The 14,247-nt window shown below is 40.8% G+C and overlaps 1 protein-coding gene and 1 long non-coding RNA gene across 8 annotated transcripts in view; one reads left to right on the top strand and one right to left on the bottom strand.

The window, feature by feature from the left end:
• The window catches only part of MMP16 (matrix metallopeptidase 16), a 185,466-nt gene that overhangs the window by 145,779 nt on the left and 25,440 nt on the right, over window positions 1-14,247 (bottom strand). The window lies entirely within an intron of this gene.
• Window positions 7,696-14,247, top strand: part of LOC309349108 — a 77,311-nt gene continuing 70,759 nt past the window's right edge. For 2 of the 5 annotated variants that reach the window (XR_014159715.1, XR_014159716.1), the window contains exons 1-2: window positions 7,696-7,734; window positions 13,981-14,059. This is a non-coding gene — a long non-coding RNA (uncharacterized lncRNA). Of the gene's footprint in view, window positions 7,735-11,682; window positions 11,838-13,980; window positions 14,060-14,247 lie in introns of those variants that run through there. The other 3 variants (XR_014159718.1, XR_014159719.1, XR_014159717.1) reach the window with 2 other exon arrangements.

The raw sequence follows: 14,247 nt of genomic DNA, 5'->3' as shown, positions 1-14,247 counted from the left end.
CAACCATGTTTTGAAGTCCCTGGCTGTGTGTAATGAAAGTATATCTCTAGGCTACTATGTTCAGGGTCAAATACAGAGGGGGAAAGAAAAATCAATCATTTACATAAGCAGCCCATCTAGCAGTCCTAAAAACCTGCTATTTGCTCGGTTTTTAAGCAAAGCATGAGGGTGACAAGGTTAAAAAGGAAGTTGGACTGCTTTGTCAAAGCTTTTCTGAAATTTTATTTGATAAGCAGGCTAAGACATCCCAGGAAAATGTGATTATTAAAGTATCTGTATAAGTGTGATTGCATGACAACTGTTCAGTTAAGTGCTGTATTTAAAACTGTCTTGCCTTTCCATTTCTACTACACATACTGGAAGCTAACATTTCTCCTTAACCTGTTAAATATTGTTATGAGTTCGGGGTGTTAAAGTGGATGCCAGACCCCTCTAATATCTGAATCCAGCAAGTATTAGAATTTAATCAGTGCTTCAAATTCTTGGAATAGCCAGGCTAGGCTCCTGGTGAGATGATAGCCTGGGAGATGAGCCATTAAGGGGGATTAAGGGGCTCAGTGCAGGATGGAAAGTGGGTTGGGAGCCCTCCCTTATCACATAAAGTCAGAGTTTAGGTAAAACGTTTTGGGGCAGTGATATGACCAAGAAGTAAAACAGCAAGCTGCAAAGAGAGGAGTTTGGATTTGACATCCCGCTTTATCACTACCTTAAGGAGTCTCAAAGTGGCTAACAATCTCCTTTCCCTTCCTCCCCCACAACAAACACTCTGTGAGGTGAGTGGGGCTGAGAGACTTCAAAGAAGTGTGACTAGCCCAAGGTCACCCAGCAGCTGCATGTGGAGGAGCGGAGACGCGAACCCGGTTCACCAGATTACGAGACTACTGCTCGTACACTGGCAGAGCAATTTTGAGACCAATGTATTATTTCTGTTGGAATCCAAGGCTGTGGCTATAGAAGAAACAAGACCCTTTTGGGGTGTTAATGCTGTGAACCCCTGCATGGTAGGCTTAGGTTGTATATATGTTTAAATAAACCATATATCATAAAGACACTGTGCTCATTTCCAAAAGAACCCTGATTATGTGCCTGGAACGCCTGGAATTCTGAACCACTTGGAGACTGGGGTGGCGTGCAACAATATAATGCTTCCATACTTTTCACAGAATCATAGAATTATAAGGGAGCCCAAGGGTCAGTTTTTCCAACCCCTTGCAGAGCAAGAATCTCAACTAAAGCAACTATGGCAGATGGCCACCCAACCTCTGCTTTAAAACTTTCAATAAAGGAGAGTCCACAACCTCCCAAGGGTTCCAGCTTGTCAATGTCATTTCTCAAATTGTAGCCTCCAGAACTGGACACAAGACAGAATAGAGTGGCTACTATTATTTCCCTTGATCTTGACACTTTATTTTCAAACTCTGTTATGGACAACTCTGGGATTTCTCAAAAGCTTATCATGTGATCCTCAGTGAGAAGTTCAGTGATGGAAAGCACTGTTTCTGAATGTTAGTATCATAATAGTTGGCTAAAGCTATGCATGCTTATGAAGAACATACTTGGCTAAAGCTATATATGCTCATATTATCTACTGCACCAACAGTTTTCCAGATGGAGAATACACACAGTGGCATTTGTGGCAAACAGGACCTGGCACAACACAATTTGATCCAGAAGGCTCAGGCTCTCTCGCTCTCGCTCTCTGGCACTCTATAATCTGGATTATACACATAAATCTGTTTATGTCTAAAGGATCACACCGAGTGCAGGCTAGACGACCTTCAGGATCCTTCAGATCCTTTAACTTTGCATACTGGTCAATACCTGCACTGAAACCCCATGAAACATATTCCATTGTTAACTACATACAGTGAGCAGGCTCAGCAGTCTTTTGTGTGAAATATCATTATTTAAAGAAATGCAGCCATGGGATAAATTCCTACCTTAAACATTTCACAAAGGCAAACATTTTTTCCACTGTTTTGATTACAGAAACCTGCTCCCATCTCAGAATCTAGACTAAATAAGAGACAGATGTGCTCATTGCATGTACGGCCCCTTAATACTTGTCTGTCCTGAAAGTGCTTTAAATTTATTTGTAGTTTGTTTTGAAATAGATAAACCAGAATATGGATCATGCTGGCTGCAGCTAATTGGCAAATGGAAGTCCAGCCACATATGGTAGGTCACAGGTTTCTCACCCTGGTTTAGCGCACAGTAAAGGATGAGAGCCAAAATGACTGCAATAGAAAAGAATGTAGAACGTGACAGTGCAAACCAGTGGTTCCCAAACTTGGTTCTCCAGCTGTTTTGGACTGCAGTTCCCATCATCCCTCACCACTAGTCCTGCTAGCCAGGGATGATGGGAGTTGTAGTTCAAAAGATGGGAGTGGCCGGGCCTGGTGAAATTTTAATTCCTTACCCCTACGGTTATGATTCGTGGGTTCCCACTTAATTTTATTTTTATTTTAAATGTGATTTGAATTGTATTTTAAACTAATCGTTTGATTTTGTGTTTTTAATGTATTTTATATATTTGGTGTTAGCCGCCCTGAGCCCAGTCTCGGTCGGAGAGAGCAGGGCATAAATAAATTATTATTATTATTATTATTATTATTATTATTATTATTATTATTACTATTAAACAGCTGGAGACCAGAGTTTGGGAAACCATGGTGTAAACAAACATATATGTGTAAACAAGAGTGTAGGTGTGGGTAGAGACAAGCATTGTGGCACTGCATGGTCAATTGTATGACTCCCATATTCCCCCCTGATACAGCAAATCCAGCAATTGCATAAGATACTGCACACAGGGAATGAAGGACAGAGATGGTATGCCCCACAGAGGACCTTAAGGTCCATAAATAGCAACACCTTAGAGGTCCCGGGCCCCAAGGAAGTTAGATTAGCCTCAACCAGAGCCAGGGCTTTTTCAACACTGGCTCCAGCCTGGTGGAACGTTCTGTCTCATGAGACCAGGGCCCTGCAGGATCTGATTTCTTTCCCTAGGGCCTGTAAGACAGAGTTGTTCCGCCTGGCCTTTGGCTTGGAGTCAATTTGATTCCCCCCCCTTTCTTTTTTCCTTTCTCCTCCTGTGATGAGGCTGCATTTTAATCTTTCAATGTTTCAATGTGGTATTTCAATCTTGTTTTAAGTTGTATTCATTCAACTTGTTTTTATTATTGCTTGTTAGCTGCCCTGAGCCTGGCCTTGGCTGGGGAGGGTGGGGTATAAATAAAATTATTATTATTATTATTATTATTATTATTATTATTATTATTATTATTGGTTTTGACCATGCATTTACTAAGAGCATGTCAAATTCCACCCAGGTTGCAGTAATATCGCTACCTCGGGGGGGGGGGAGCAGTTCTGAGTTTTCAAAGAAAAGAAAATACCTTCAGCCATGTACTAGGAGGCTGCCAAATTCTGTGTGGCTGCTACAGCAAATGCTTGCTTCCAAGCCGTATTTCTCTCGCTTTGTTTCCTCCTGATGGCTAAGGATATAATCAATACATTTTTATCCTTCCCACGGAACTGTCAGCTCTACAGTGTTAGAAAACGGAACATTTTCTTTTCATATTCAGCTTCCTTTCACACATTGATTTTTCTTCCTGTGCCTGGAACAGAGCAGAAATTTTACATCCCCCCATTTGTTGAAATACAAACAACTTCAGCTTAAATCACTGCTCAAAGCAGCAGCTTATCCAAGTTGAGCGTTTGCTTCCTGACATCAAGACAGGTTTGGGGAATATCAAGTGCTTTGCAAGCATTCCTCAACAGGTAAGAAGGGAACGAAACGCCTACCTTGCAATTCATAAATTTAAGAATCTCTCTTGCAATAACAGATACTGTGAGACATCGGTGGATGGACAACTTATTTCCTGATATGCGGCATTCAATGGAACCTGGAAGAACCACTAACAGAAACCTACGATATACAATATCTTTATTGTCATTGTCCCATGAAGAACAGCGGGATTGGGTAAGAAAAAGGGCAAAGGATGGTGCTGATTTGATATGGAGAACTTGCCTACTCAAACTCTATCAATCAATGAATACCAGGTAAGAGTATCTTCAGACTTTGCACCATAGGGCTTTGCCATGCTTCAAAGAAGACCCAAGAAGACTATTTCATTCTTCTCCACAAAGTAGTTTACATAATCCCAGACTCCTCTAAACTGGCTGGATTCCGCCCATCTGCCAGTTACAGACAGGAATACATTTCCCCTCAAATGGTAAATATTACAGTAATAGCTTTAGCAACCAAGTGCAGCAGGAGGATGAAGCTCCTTCAGTAGCTCATCAGATGCAGTTATATCAGTCGAGTTAAATTAAGGTCACAGGTTCAAATACAGCTCCCTTCAGCCGACGAATTCTGGGATAAGCATGGCTGGCTCTATATTGCTACAGTAGGTCTGAAAAATGTGTGAGAAAGCTTGTTTCCATTTCAGCTTATTTCTATATACAGCAAGGCTTATCACAATAGCTTTCATTTACTGGAAGTTTGCCTCAATGCAGTTTTAATTGAGTTCTAATCTACCTGTCTCACAGACTGTCCTATACCTACAGCAGTAAGCTTGGAGGGGTTTTTTTTGGGGGGGGTATTCCTCTGTGAATTACTTAAGCATGGTTTCAGATGGATCTCTCTATTCAGCATGCAAAAGTTTCATTTTTACAGTGTCAAGAAGAAACATTTCAAAGCATGCTGACTAAGAATGAGAGCTGTCCATGGTTTGACTTTCATCTCTTTGTCTAATAACATTGCATAACCTCTGTCCTTATAATGTGTGGGCTCAGTAAAAACTGGCTTACCTTGCCAGACTGTTGTAATGGTTTTCTAGAGCTTGAATACCACCCAATCAACTAAGTTTTACTCAGAATAGAACTACTGAAATTATGGGACCAAACTTAGTAATGTTCATTTATTTCCATTGGTCTAGGCGGGGTAAAACTTAGTCAACTGCTACTCTGAAGGACTTTGAGCACTTAAGAATGCAATACTAAATATTATTTTCAAGGAGCTAGTATTAGTGTGGAGGAAAGAGCAGAAGGGTACAGATTTTTACTACAGGCTATAATGTAACTTAAGTGGGGGTAGGCAAGAAATGAAGATAGGTTTGCTGTGATTTGAGGTTTTCTAACAGTCTATTTCATCAGACGCCATCAAAAGCCAATGAGCTACATTAAGGTGCATCTTGAAATCTTTTGCTGCATCTTCTGCCTGTCCATTAAATATACTATTTATATTCTTTTGCATAGAGGAGGATAAGATCTCCTTCTAATACTCGTGTACTATAAATATAAGGTATAGATGCCTTATCATCTCACTGGCAAGCACAGAAAGTATAGAGGGCAACCCATCTTACTAGTGAATGCTTCTAAAATAAGAGCAGAGCAGAACTCACAGAGATGATGGACGAGCAGAGTCATATCGACCTGCTATGTGAAAAATAGCCCACATTACAAAATTCCACCCGCAAGTAATGTTTGCACATTCTGAAAAGACTTGCAAGGTAAAACATGATTAGAAAATAACTGTGTGTGTGCATGCGCACACAACGTACTATAACTTTGTTTTGCCTCATGTGAGATCAGTATAAACAGTGGCATTAATCGCTGTCATTTACAGCAAATGGTTATTAGTTCAGGCGCATTGATTAATAAACTGCATATTCCCATCTGCCCATCCAGCAGCTTGAGTGAGCATGCTGAGGCTCTAAGCCATGGGTAGGCAAACTAAGGCCTGGGGGCCGGATCCAGCCCAATTGCCTTCTAAATCCGGCCCACGGATGGTCCAGGAATCAGCGTGTTTTTACATGAATAGAATGTGTCCTTTTATTTAAAATGCAGTTCTGGGTTATTTGTGGAGCCTGCCTGGTGTTTTTACATGAGTAGAATGCGTGTTTTTATTTAAAATGCATCTCTGGGTTATTTGTGGGGCATAGGAATTTGTTCATTTTTATTTTTATTTCAAAATATAGTCTGGCCCCCCACAAGGTCTGAGGGACAGTGGACCTGCTGAAAAAGTTTGCTGACTCCTGCTCTAAGTTCTGTGCAAGCACTTTCCCCTTTTTTCCAGTACTGGGGAACGATCCAGACATTTTGCCCATGAAGCATTTTCTGACACTGAAGAGCAGTACTCACACAGCTGCACTGGAGCCCTGTTTGACTTTGGATCACAGCCATACCACACAAAAACAATACACTGTAGCTGCATAAGCAGACGGTTGTAAACAATAATGAGATTCACATAATCATTTATTTATTTATTTAGCGAAAACTTTCTCAGTCTGAAAATGTGAGCCATGGCTTATGCCCTACCACATAAGTAAAGAGAGAAGGGAATGATTATTTTCTTACTATAACCACACCATAAAACTTTTGGTTTTCCTCTTGTAGAAAATTGTATCACCCTATTTTCTTGTGTTTGAGCCACTTCCTCCACTATTTGCAATATCTGTATACTAATCTTCCGTCATAACATTCCTAACCAAAAAGAAACTCAAAATAATATCAGTCAAAACAACAATTTAAACCACAAATCAACCATTTAAAAACAAAACAAAATCCCTGCTGGTTAAACAAGGGCATACCATTAAATTTTCAAATCTGCCAGTAACAAAATAAGGGTGCATTTACTCTCCTCCAAATGGGAAGAACTATGCCAACCTGACCTCAAGAGGGAAGGAATTGCCCAGCTTAGAAGCCACTGCAGACAAGACCCTGTTCCTCATTTAAAACAGTATAATGATCTATAGCACTACCAGAACACAGAACAACAAAAAACAGACAAGGTGAATCCAAATCTAAATTGGATCATAACTTTGGTTGGCCAGGTCAATTATCCTTAACCAACTGTTCATCAGCTGTTTCAGTCTCCCGTTATTAACTCAACCTGCTAATTTCAGGAAAAGATCGTCCTTCATTCTGTCTTGCCCTAGGGAGGGACTTGTACTTCTGGTCCATCCCAATTTTACACATTTCCATCCACAAATCCATTCCATCCCATTTTCACATTAATGTCCTAAGAGGGTGGGATCTGAACAAACAGCTAGAATAAGAATCAGGTAGGCTATTCCTACCTGGAGGGAAGAGGGGGAGAGCCCTGAATAGCACTCTATTCTTAAGAATAAACATGAAATGTTAATGTGTGTGTGTAAACCAGGAAGGCATAATGAGACTCTCCAGCCCTTTATTATCACAGTATTTTTGAGAACCCAGATACAGAAAACAAAATGTACTGTGACACTCTGAACATATGCAGTTGACACTTGCATTTTAATGAGCAGATACCATTTAGCCACAGACAATGGTCTTTCCTATCACTAATACATATACTTTAGGTTTTTTATTGCTGCATAAAAATGCAATTATAGAACAGCTACATGGGGGAGGGGGATCACCAAAATCAATAACTGAGATAGGCATCTCTGGGCAATAAATTGTAAATCTGCAATAAATGATTAATTAGGCCTTACTATCCCACAGCTGCATTCCCAGTTTGGGAAAATGGAAAATATATTGCACATAAGCAGCATCCACCAAGGGTTTATCTTGCCGCAAGACCATATGGAAGACTGTCCCCATAGATTCTGTATCCTGTAGTGGCATAACATCTGCTGTGCATAGCAACACTTATCTGATGTAATAAGGCCTTCTGTTCTCTGGCATTCTGAGTCATAAAACATTCATTTTTCACCAGCCATAGGTCCATCTCACAGTCCATTCAAGGTGGGTTGAACACAATTAGAGCTTCAGCACATATAATCATAATGAACACACGTTTGGCAGTTTTATGATTTCAGGGTGGCCTTTGAACTTCAAGGTGTCTGGAGAGGAGGGAGAATTGCTGCAGAAAAACAGAGGTCTTGCGTCCCAGTGGCTGCTTAGCTCCAAAGAACCTTTTTTTCTAACAAAAGTGGCTGTCAGAATTTTATGACACATATTTGCAAGAACGTGGGTGACACATATTTGCAAGGGACGTGGGTGGCGCTGTGGGTTAAGCCACAGAGCCTAGGACTTGCCGATCAGAAGGTCAGCAGTTTATCTCCCCGCAACGGGGTGAGCTCCTGTTGTTCAGTCCCAGCTCCTACCAACCTAGCAGTTCGAAAGCACGTCAAAGTGCAAGTAGATAAATAGGTACCGCTCCGGTGGGAAGGTACACGGTGTTTCCGTGCGCTGCTCTAGTTCATCAGAAGCGGCTTAGTCCTGCTGACCACATGACCTGGAAGCTGTACACCGGCTCCCTTGGCCAATAAAGCGAGATGAGCGCCGCAACCCCAGAGTCGGCCACGACTGGACCTAATGTTCAGGGGTACCTTTACCTTTACCTATTTGCAAGAAGCGTTCGGTTCAACTTGAGGGATGCAGTGTCTCAAGAAGTTCACACTATTAAAAAACTTTTGGCCATGTTTGTAAGGCAAGCTAGCCAAAATATTCATTGTATAATCATTGAATTGTAGAGTTGGACGGAATAATAAAGGTCTTCTGGGCCAACCTCCTGCAACGCAGGAATCTTTTTGCCCAACATGGGGCTCAAACCCACAACCCTGAGATTGTGAGTCTCAAGCTCTACCAACTGAGCTATCCCACATAGTTCACATGCTTCATGATGCCTTGACTACCCTTGCTCTGGGGCCTAATGCAGTGTTTCCCAACCTTGTGCCTCCAGCTGTTTTTGGACTACAATTCCCATCATCCCTTGCCACTGGTCTTGCTAGTCAGGGATGATGGGAGTTGTAGTTCAAAAACAGCTGGAGGCACAAGGTTGGGAAACACTGGCCTAATGGATACACCACCAGGAGCCTTCCCTGAACGTAGTGCCCCAAAGTACATTTGGATTCAAGGACAATGAAAGAGGTGGTGATGGAAGTCATTAATTGGAGCAGTATGACACTGTGAGTCATTGAAAATTGGGATCAGGACTCCAAAGGTGTTTGGACCCAAGTTGTAAAGAGCTTGGGAGTTGGAATTTCTGCAAAAGTAGAAGTGAAATGACAAGCTGTGCACAGACTCCAATGGCTGCACTGGAGTAGGTTAGAATCAGGGCAATTGACTGTCTATGACTTGACTGCTATTTAATTTTCTATGAAACAACCAAAAAAGCCCTTTTGAGGGTAGCAGGAGGACATTTAGTTACAGAGAGAGATGGAGAGTTCATTTCAGAAAGTCATGTACTGCCATATATATATATATACACCACACCCCCTCTACAGTATTTATAGGAACTCAAACACTGAGATCCTGCTCTGTTCCAGTAACAAGAAGCCGAAAGGACCAGCCTGAAGATGACGAGTGAGACCTCATCGAAACGTCGCCTAGACACCCCAACTTTTACACGGGAAGACACCCGAGGACACCAAAACCTGCATATATATATATATATATATATATATATATATGGTATTTTATATTTCCTTCGTCTGTTTGGTTAGATTTTGTTTTAAAGAAAAATTGTAAAATTCCAGTGCTGGCCCCAGTTTCAGGATAAATGCCAAGGAGAACTGTTCAGTCTGGTGAAAAGTATTCACACATACTCATATTAACATTGCATGGTGAGCCAGAAATAAAGGATTACAACAGTTTAGAATTTGATGCCGCTGTTGTGAAATAGTGATGAACTAACTTAGTGGTGGCGATTTCATTGTAAATTAGCCCAAGTCTTTATCTTCATTTCCATTGTTCTAAATTGGTGCTTTAAATACTTGACCATTATTTCAAAATATTGGATGGGTCCACTGATAATCATAGGGGAGGATGTGTGAGGAGAGAGCACATGGCCCTTATTTTCACATTCATACACTTTTTCTGAAGATAATCAACAGATCAATTAACGGACTGGGGCACTCTGCTGGGAGAACTAGTAGGGCATAGGAACCTACAGCTGTATAGTCAAAGACAGGCAAACACAGGGGTAAGAAAGGCAAGTTTATTCAGGAAAAGAGGCATACACTCAACTCTCTGACTTTGGATTATTGGCATTCACCCATTTCCTTGAAAGCTACGGAACCTATTCCAGAAATTTTCAGTGTTTTCCCAAGGATACTGCCAGTGGCGTAGCGTGGGGGGTGCAGGGGGGGCCGGCCACACCGGGCGCAACATCTGGGGGTTAGGGATAGGGTTAGGGGGTGCAAATCCAGGGTTAGGGGGCGCAAATTACTTGCCTTGCCCCGGGTGCTGACAACCCACTGGATACTGCAAGGCCTAATGAAACCGTAGCAATAGCCATTTTCATTGCCACTAGGTATTTTTTCACCAGGAAAGAGAAGAGGGCAGCTATGGTGGCTGGGAGAACTAGTGTAGGAACCGTGCCAAACTAGTTATGATCTGAGTTTGAATGTCACTTGTAATTATACAGTGGTACCTTGAGTTACAAATGCCTCAGGTTACAAATGCTTCAGGTTACAAACTCCGCTAACCTGGAAGAGTTACCTTGAGTTGAGAACTTTGCCCCAAGATGAGAACGGAAATCATGTGCTGGCGGTGCAGCGGCAGCAAGAGGCCCCATTAGCGGAAGCACGCCTCTAGTTAAGAACAGTTTCAGGTTAAGAACGGACCTCCGGAACGAATTAAGTTCGTAACTAGAGGTACCACTGTATTCCAATATCTCCAATTCTACTACTTTGCAAATCTCAGAGACCTGCTTCCCTTGCCTAGAATCATAGAACTGTAGAGTTGGAAGGGACCACAAAGATCATCTATTCCAACCCCCTGCAATGCAAGAATATTTTACCCAATGTGGGTCTTGGACCCACAACCCAGAGGCTGAGAGTCTAATGCTCTACCAACTGAGCTGTCCTAATGCTAGCATGTCAGCCAAGAGGTGCACCTCATAGGTTGCCTGCCCAACATTTGTAGAAATGAGTTTAGGAATTACAGTGCAAAAGGAAGCTTTAAAAACATAGGGATAAAGTTTCAAGGGGGATATATAATGTATTGTATATGAGAAACAGTATGTGGTCACATAATTAAAGACAAAGTGAATATGTGGAAGAGGTTGATATTAATTGAAGTCAAGCCTGACCTTGTATGCTTAGCTGTGGACCATGTAGTATAATTTACAGGAAAAAATAATTCCTGCAGAAAAATATATATTAGACAGTACTCGCAGTTACCAGAATGTCTGGTCACTTACCAGACAAAAAGAAAACACCACATTCACTACTGGAATTACAGAAGTGAATATCGTTTTAAAGAGGTGTGGAGTACTAAATACCTTACTTCAGCCATACAATTTACTGCAGGCCACTCAACTGTCATGTTCAAATAATAGGGCTGGCCTACCTTACAGGGTTATGGTAAGAGTTGCTGAAAGAATGACTATAAAGCTTTTCAAACACTCAAACGAAGTTCCATGTTTAATTATTTTAAAAACAACCTAAAACACATCTACCCTCAAAGGGCTTGGAGGGAGTGGGAAATCCTATTAGTCTAGACTGGCCACAATCTTCAGAAGCAACTCAGCTTCATTTAAATAAACATTAACATCTTTATTGATAAAAAACAATTAATGTGATGAAGGAATGATATAGTGGATTGTATAAAATAGCAGTATATAATAAGGAGGCAACAAATCAGAAATGGAAGTTGAGGGAAGTCCAGGAGGGAGGAGGTGATGATGTGTAATATGTATTTTATTGATATGACATGTTTGTAATTATAGAAAAGAAAATCAATTAAAAAGAATTTTTTTAAAAAGAAGAAGCAACTCAGCTTCCTCGTGCTATCACATTGTGAATTGTCAGCTAAACCATCATTTTGCTCCAGATACAACATTGTCACAATATTCAAGGCTCCGTCCTCATTAGCTACAGCAGAAATCCAGCCGTTATAGAGTAAGCAAAGCAAATTATAAACATACCATAAAATATTTTATTCTGGTTCTTCTGAACAGGGACAATATATACACTCACTGTATGTAAAACATGCTAGAAGAAATCAATGAACTCAAACCACATTTTTACAATAAATACAATTTCTCCCCCCTCTCCTTTTCCCCCTTTTTTAACAGAAGTGCAGTAGGATAATAGGCCATTAGGCCAAACCACCTAGAGAGTTTACAGAATACACTTGAAGATTTTCAAAGAGGATATCCTCTTTAGGGTGGAGCAGGGACTAGATATCCCACACTGGATCTCTTCCAATTTCATGACTGTATAATAACTCTCAGCTTGCAAGGATTGGCAATTTACAGCCTGCAAGATTTTGTGTGATCAGAGGTCTGAGAAGGACATACAGAAGGCAAGAGACACACATTTAGTGCATGAGAACAGATGCAAACACTGAGCACAGGCTTTTCATGGCTTTCTGTACTATCTCAGCTATTGGGATGGGGAAAGTTACTTGTCCGAAAGTCTTTTCCAAGTCAAGTGTCCCTTATGTAAATTTCATTTTTCCAGCCCATTCATTTGAATGCAAAACAAACACAATGCAAATGGGAAAAAAAATAATCAATTATGTATCATTTGCAAACTGAAAGCAACAACAACAGTGAATACCAATTATATTCATTGTATTTATTTCCATTCTGGCCTTGATGAATAAGCAAAAATTGGCAATTCCCATTTCCATTGGAATTCTCTGATATCTCTAGTATGAAGTCAGGCACTTACACAGAGGTGTGAGTTATTTTAACTAGCAAGCTACCTGCTGAGTCAAATTCAGATTAAATTTCTTCCCTAGTTAATATAAATGACAGTTGGATGACTTTCAAAGTCCACTTACTATTCATCAAGGAGCATTTCATACAACTGAAGCCCCTTTTTAGAAGCAAACCATTCTGCTGGTAAGTGAGGGGGGAAATGGAAGGTTCTGGAAGAGTGCAAAATTGGTCCATCTCTGGGACTAGCATAAATTTGGGCAGTGACCTCCATTGCATGATACCATGGTGTTGAAAAGGAGAGAACCAATGCTGAAGACATTTTCAAAATGTGGTGGGCCACTGAATCTTCTTCTGTACCCTTGAGACTTTTGTCTCTCCTTTCACACAGATATCAAAGATGCTATGGGATCATTGTTTTAACTGGGCCAGGATGATGTGGAACTGGCAGAATTACTTACTGGTTTGCTAGGCCAGCCCACAACTTCCCAAGCTTCAAAAAGCTTCTGTTCAGAACCTCCTTCATATACAGCAATCAACTGAGTGATGAGAACCCACCATTATATTTGCCTTTGAATACAGTAGTTACATTTAAAGGGGTATTTCAAATTGTGCAATCACTACTCATAGCAAGGAGATACATTGTGCACTATAGCACAAGCAACAAAATGTTTTTGAGAATGAAAAACTTGGTTTGAAATAGACACATGAGTTATTGCGGTTCAAATATTTAAAGGGCTGTCACATGAAAGATGGAGAAAGCTGGTTTTCTCCTACTCTGGAGGGTAGCACTCGAATCAATGGCTTCAAGTTACAATATTCCAAACTTTTTGACTGTAAGAGTGGAACAGTCCCTCAGCAAGTTGTGGACTCTCCTTCATTGGTTGATAAGCAGAGACTGCCATGAATGCTTTAGTTGAGATTCCTGCATTGCAAGGGTTTGGACTAGGTGACCCTCGGAGTCCATTTCAGTTCTACAACTCTCTGACTCTACGGCTCTAAATCAAAAACTTCCTGCCAAAAGCACACTCAAAAGGCTTTTGTGCACCGAGTAGGATTGTTTATTCCTTTCCTTTATACAGGAAATATAATCAGTATTTTTGAAGCTGAAAAGTGTTTACTTAATCTACAGCTAACACAAAATATGTCTGCTGTGGTAAAAGAAAAGAGTGTTGTGCGCCTTAACAGAAACAGCTCATTCAACTTTAATTGAAAACTAAAGATATATAAACCTTACAAATTCTATTTCATTACTTCTTTCTGTTCCTGGTCCAAACCATTTGGGTTATGAACATCAGCCGAACAAAAGGGGGTGGGCAGAGAAAATGCGGCAACTTGGTGGTATCAGCCTTCCTTACTAGAGTATTTGTATTTTAAAGGTGTCCAATGGGCGTTTTAAAGTCACTCATCTTATTTTCTGCACATTTAGTCCTGAGTACTCATTTCCACTCCAGCAAGGTAAGTGTCCTGTATCTTATTATTATCCATCTTTTAGACTTTAAAATTTAGAGTGCTCACTACATTAAGTAGTTCTACTAGCTTCAGGTGGGATGTGACCCCAAAACAGATAGACACCGTTTTTCCAGACTTTGAAATGGAAAGAAGTCAAAATTCCCAGAAGCTGGTCAACTGAGGTTCTAAAAATA

This window comes from Podarcis erhardii (assembly GCF_964252035.2).
Source record: "Podarcis erhardii genome assembly, chromosome: 8".
Taxonomy (NCBI): Eukaryota; Metazoa; Chordata; class Lepidosauria; order Squamata; family Lacertidae; genus Podarcis; species Podarcis erhardii.
This window is presented reverse-complemented; position numbering and strand designations above follow the sequence as displayed.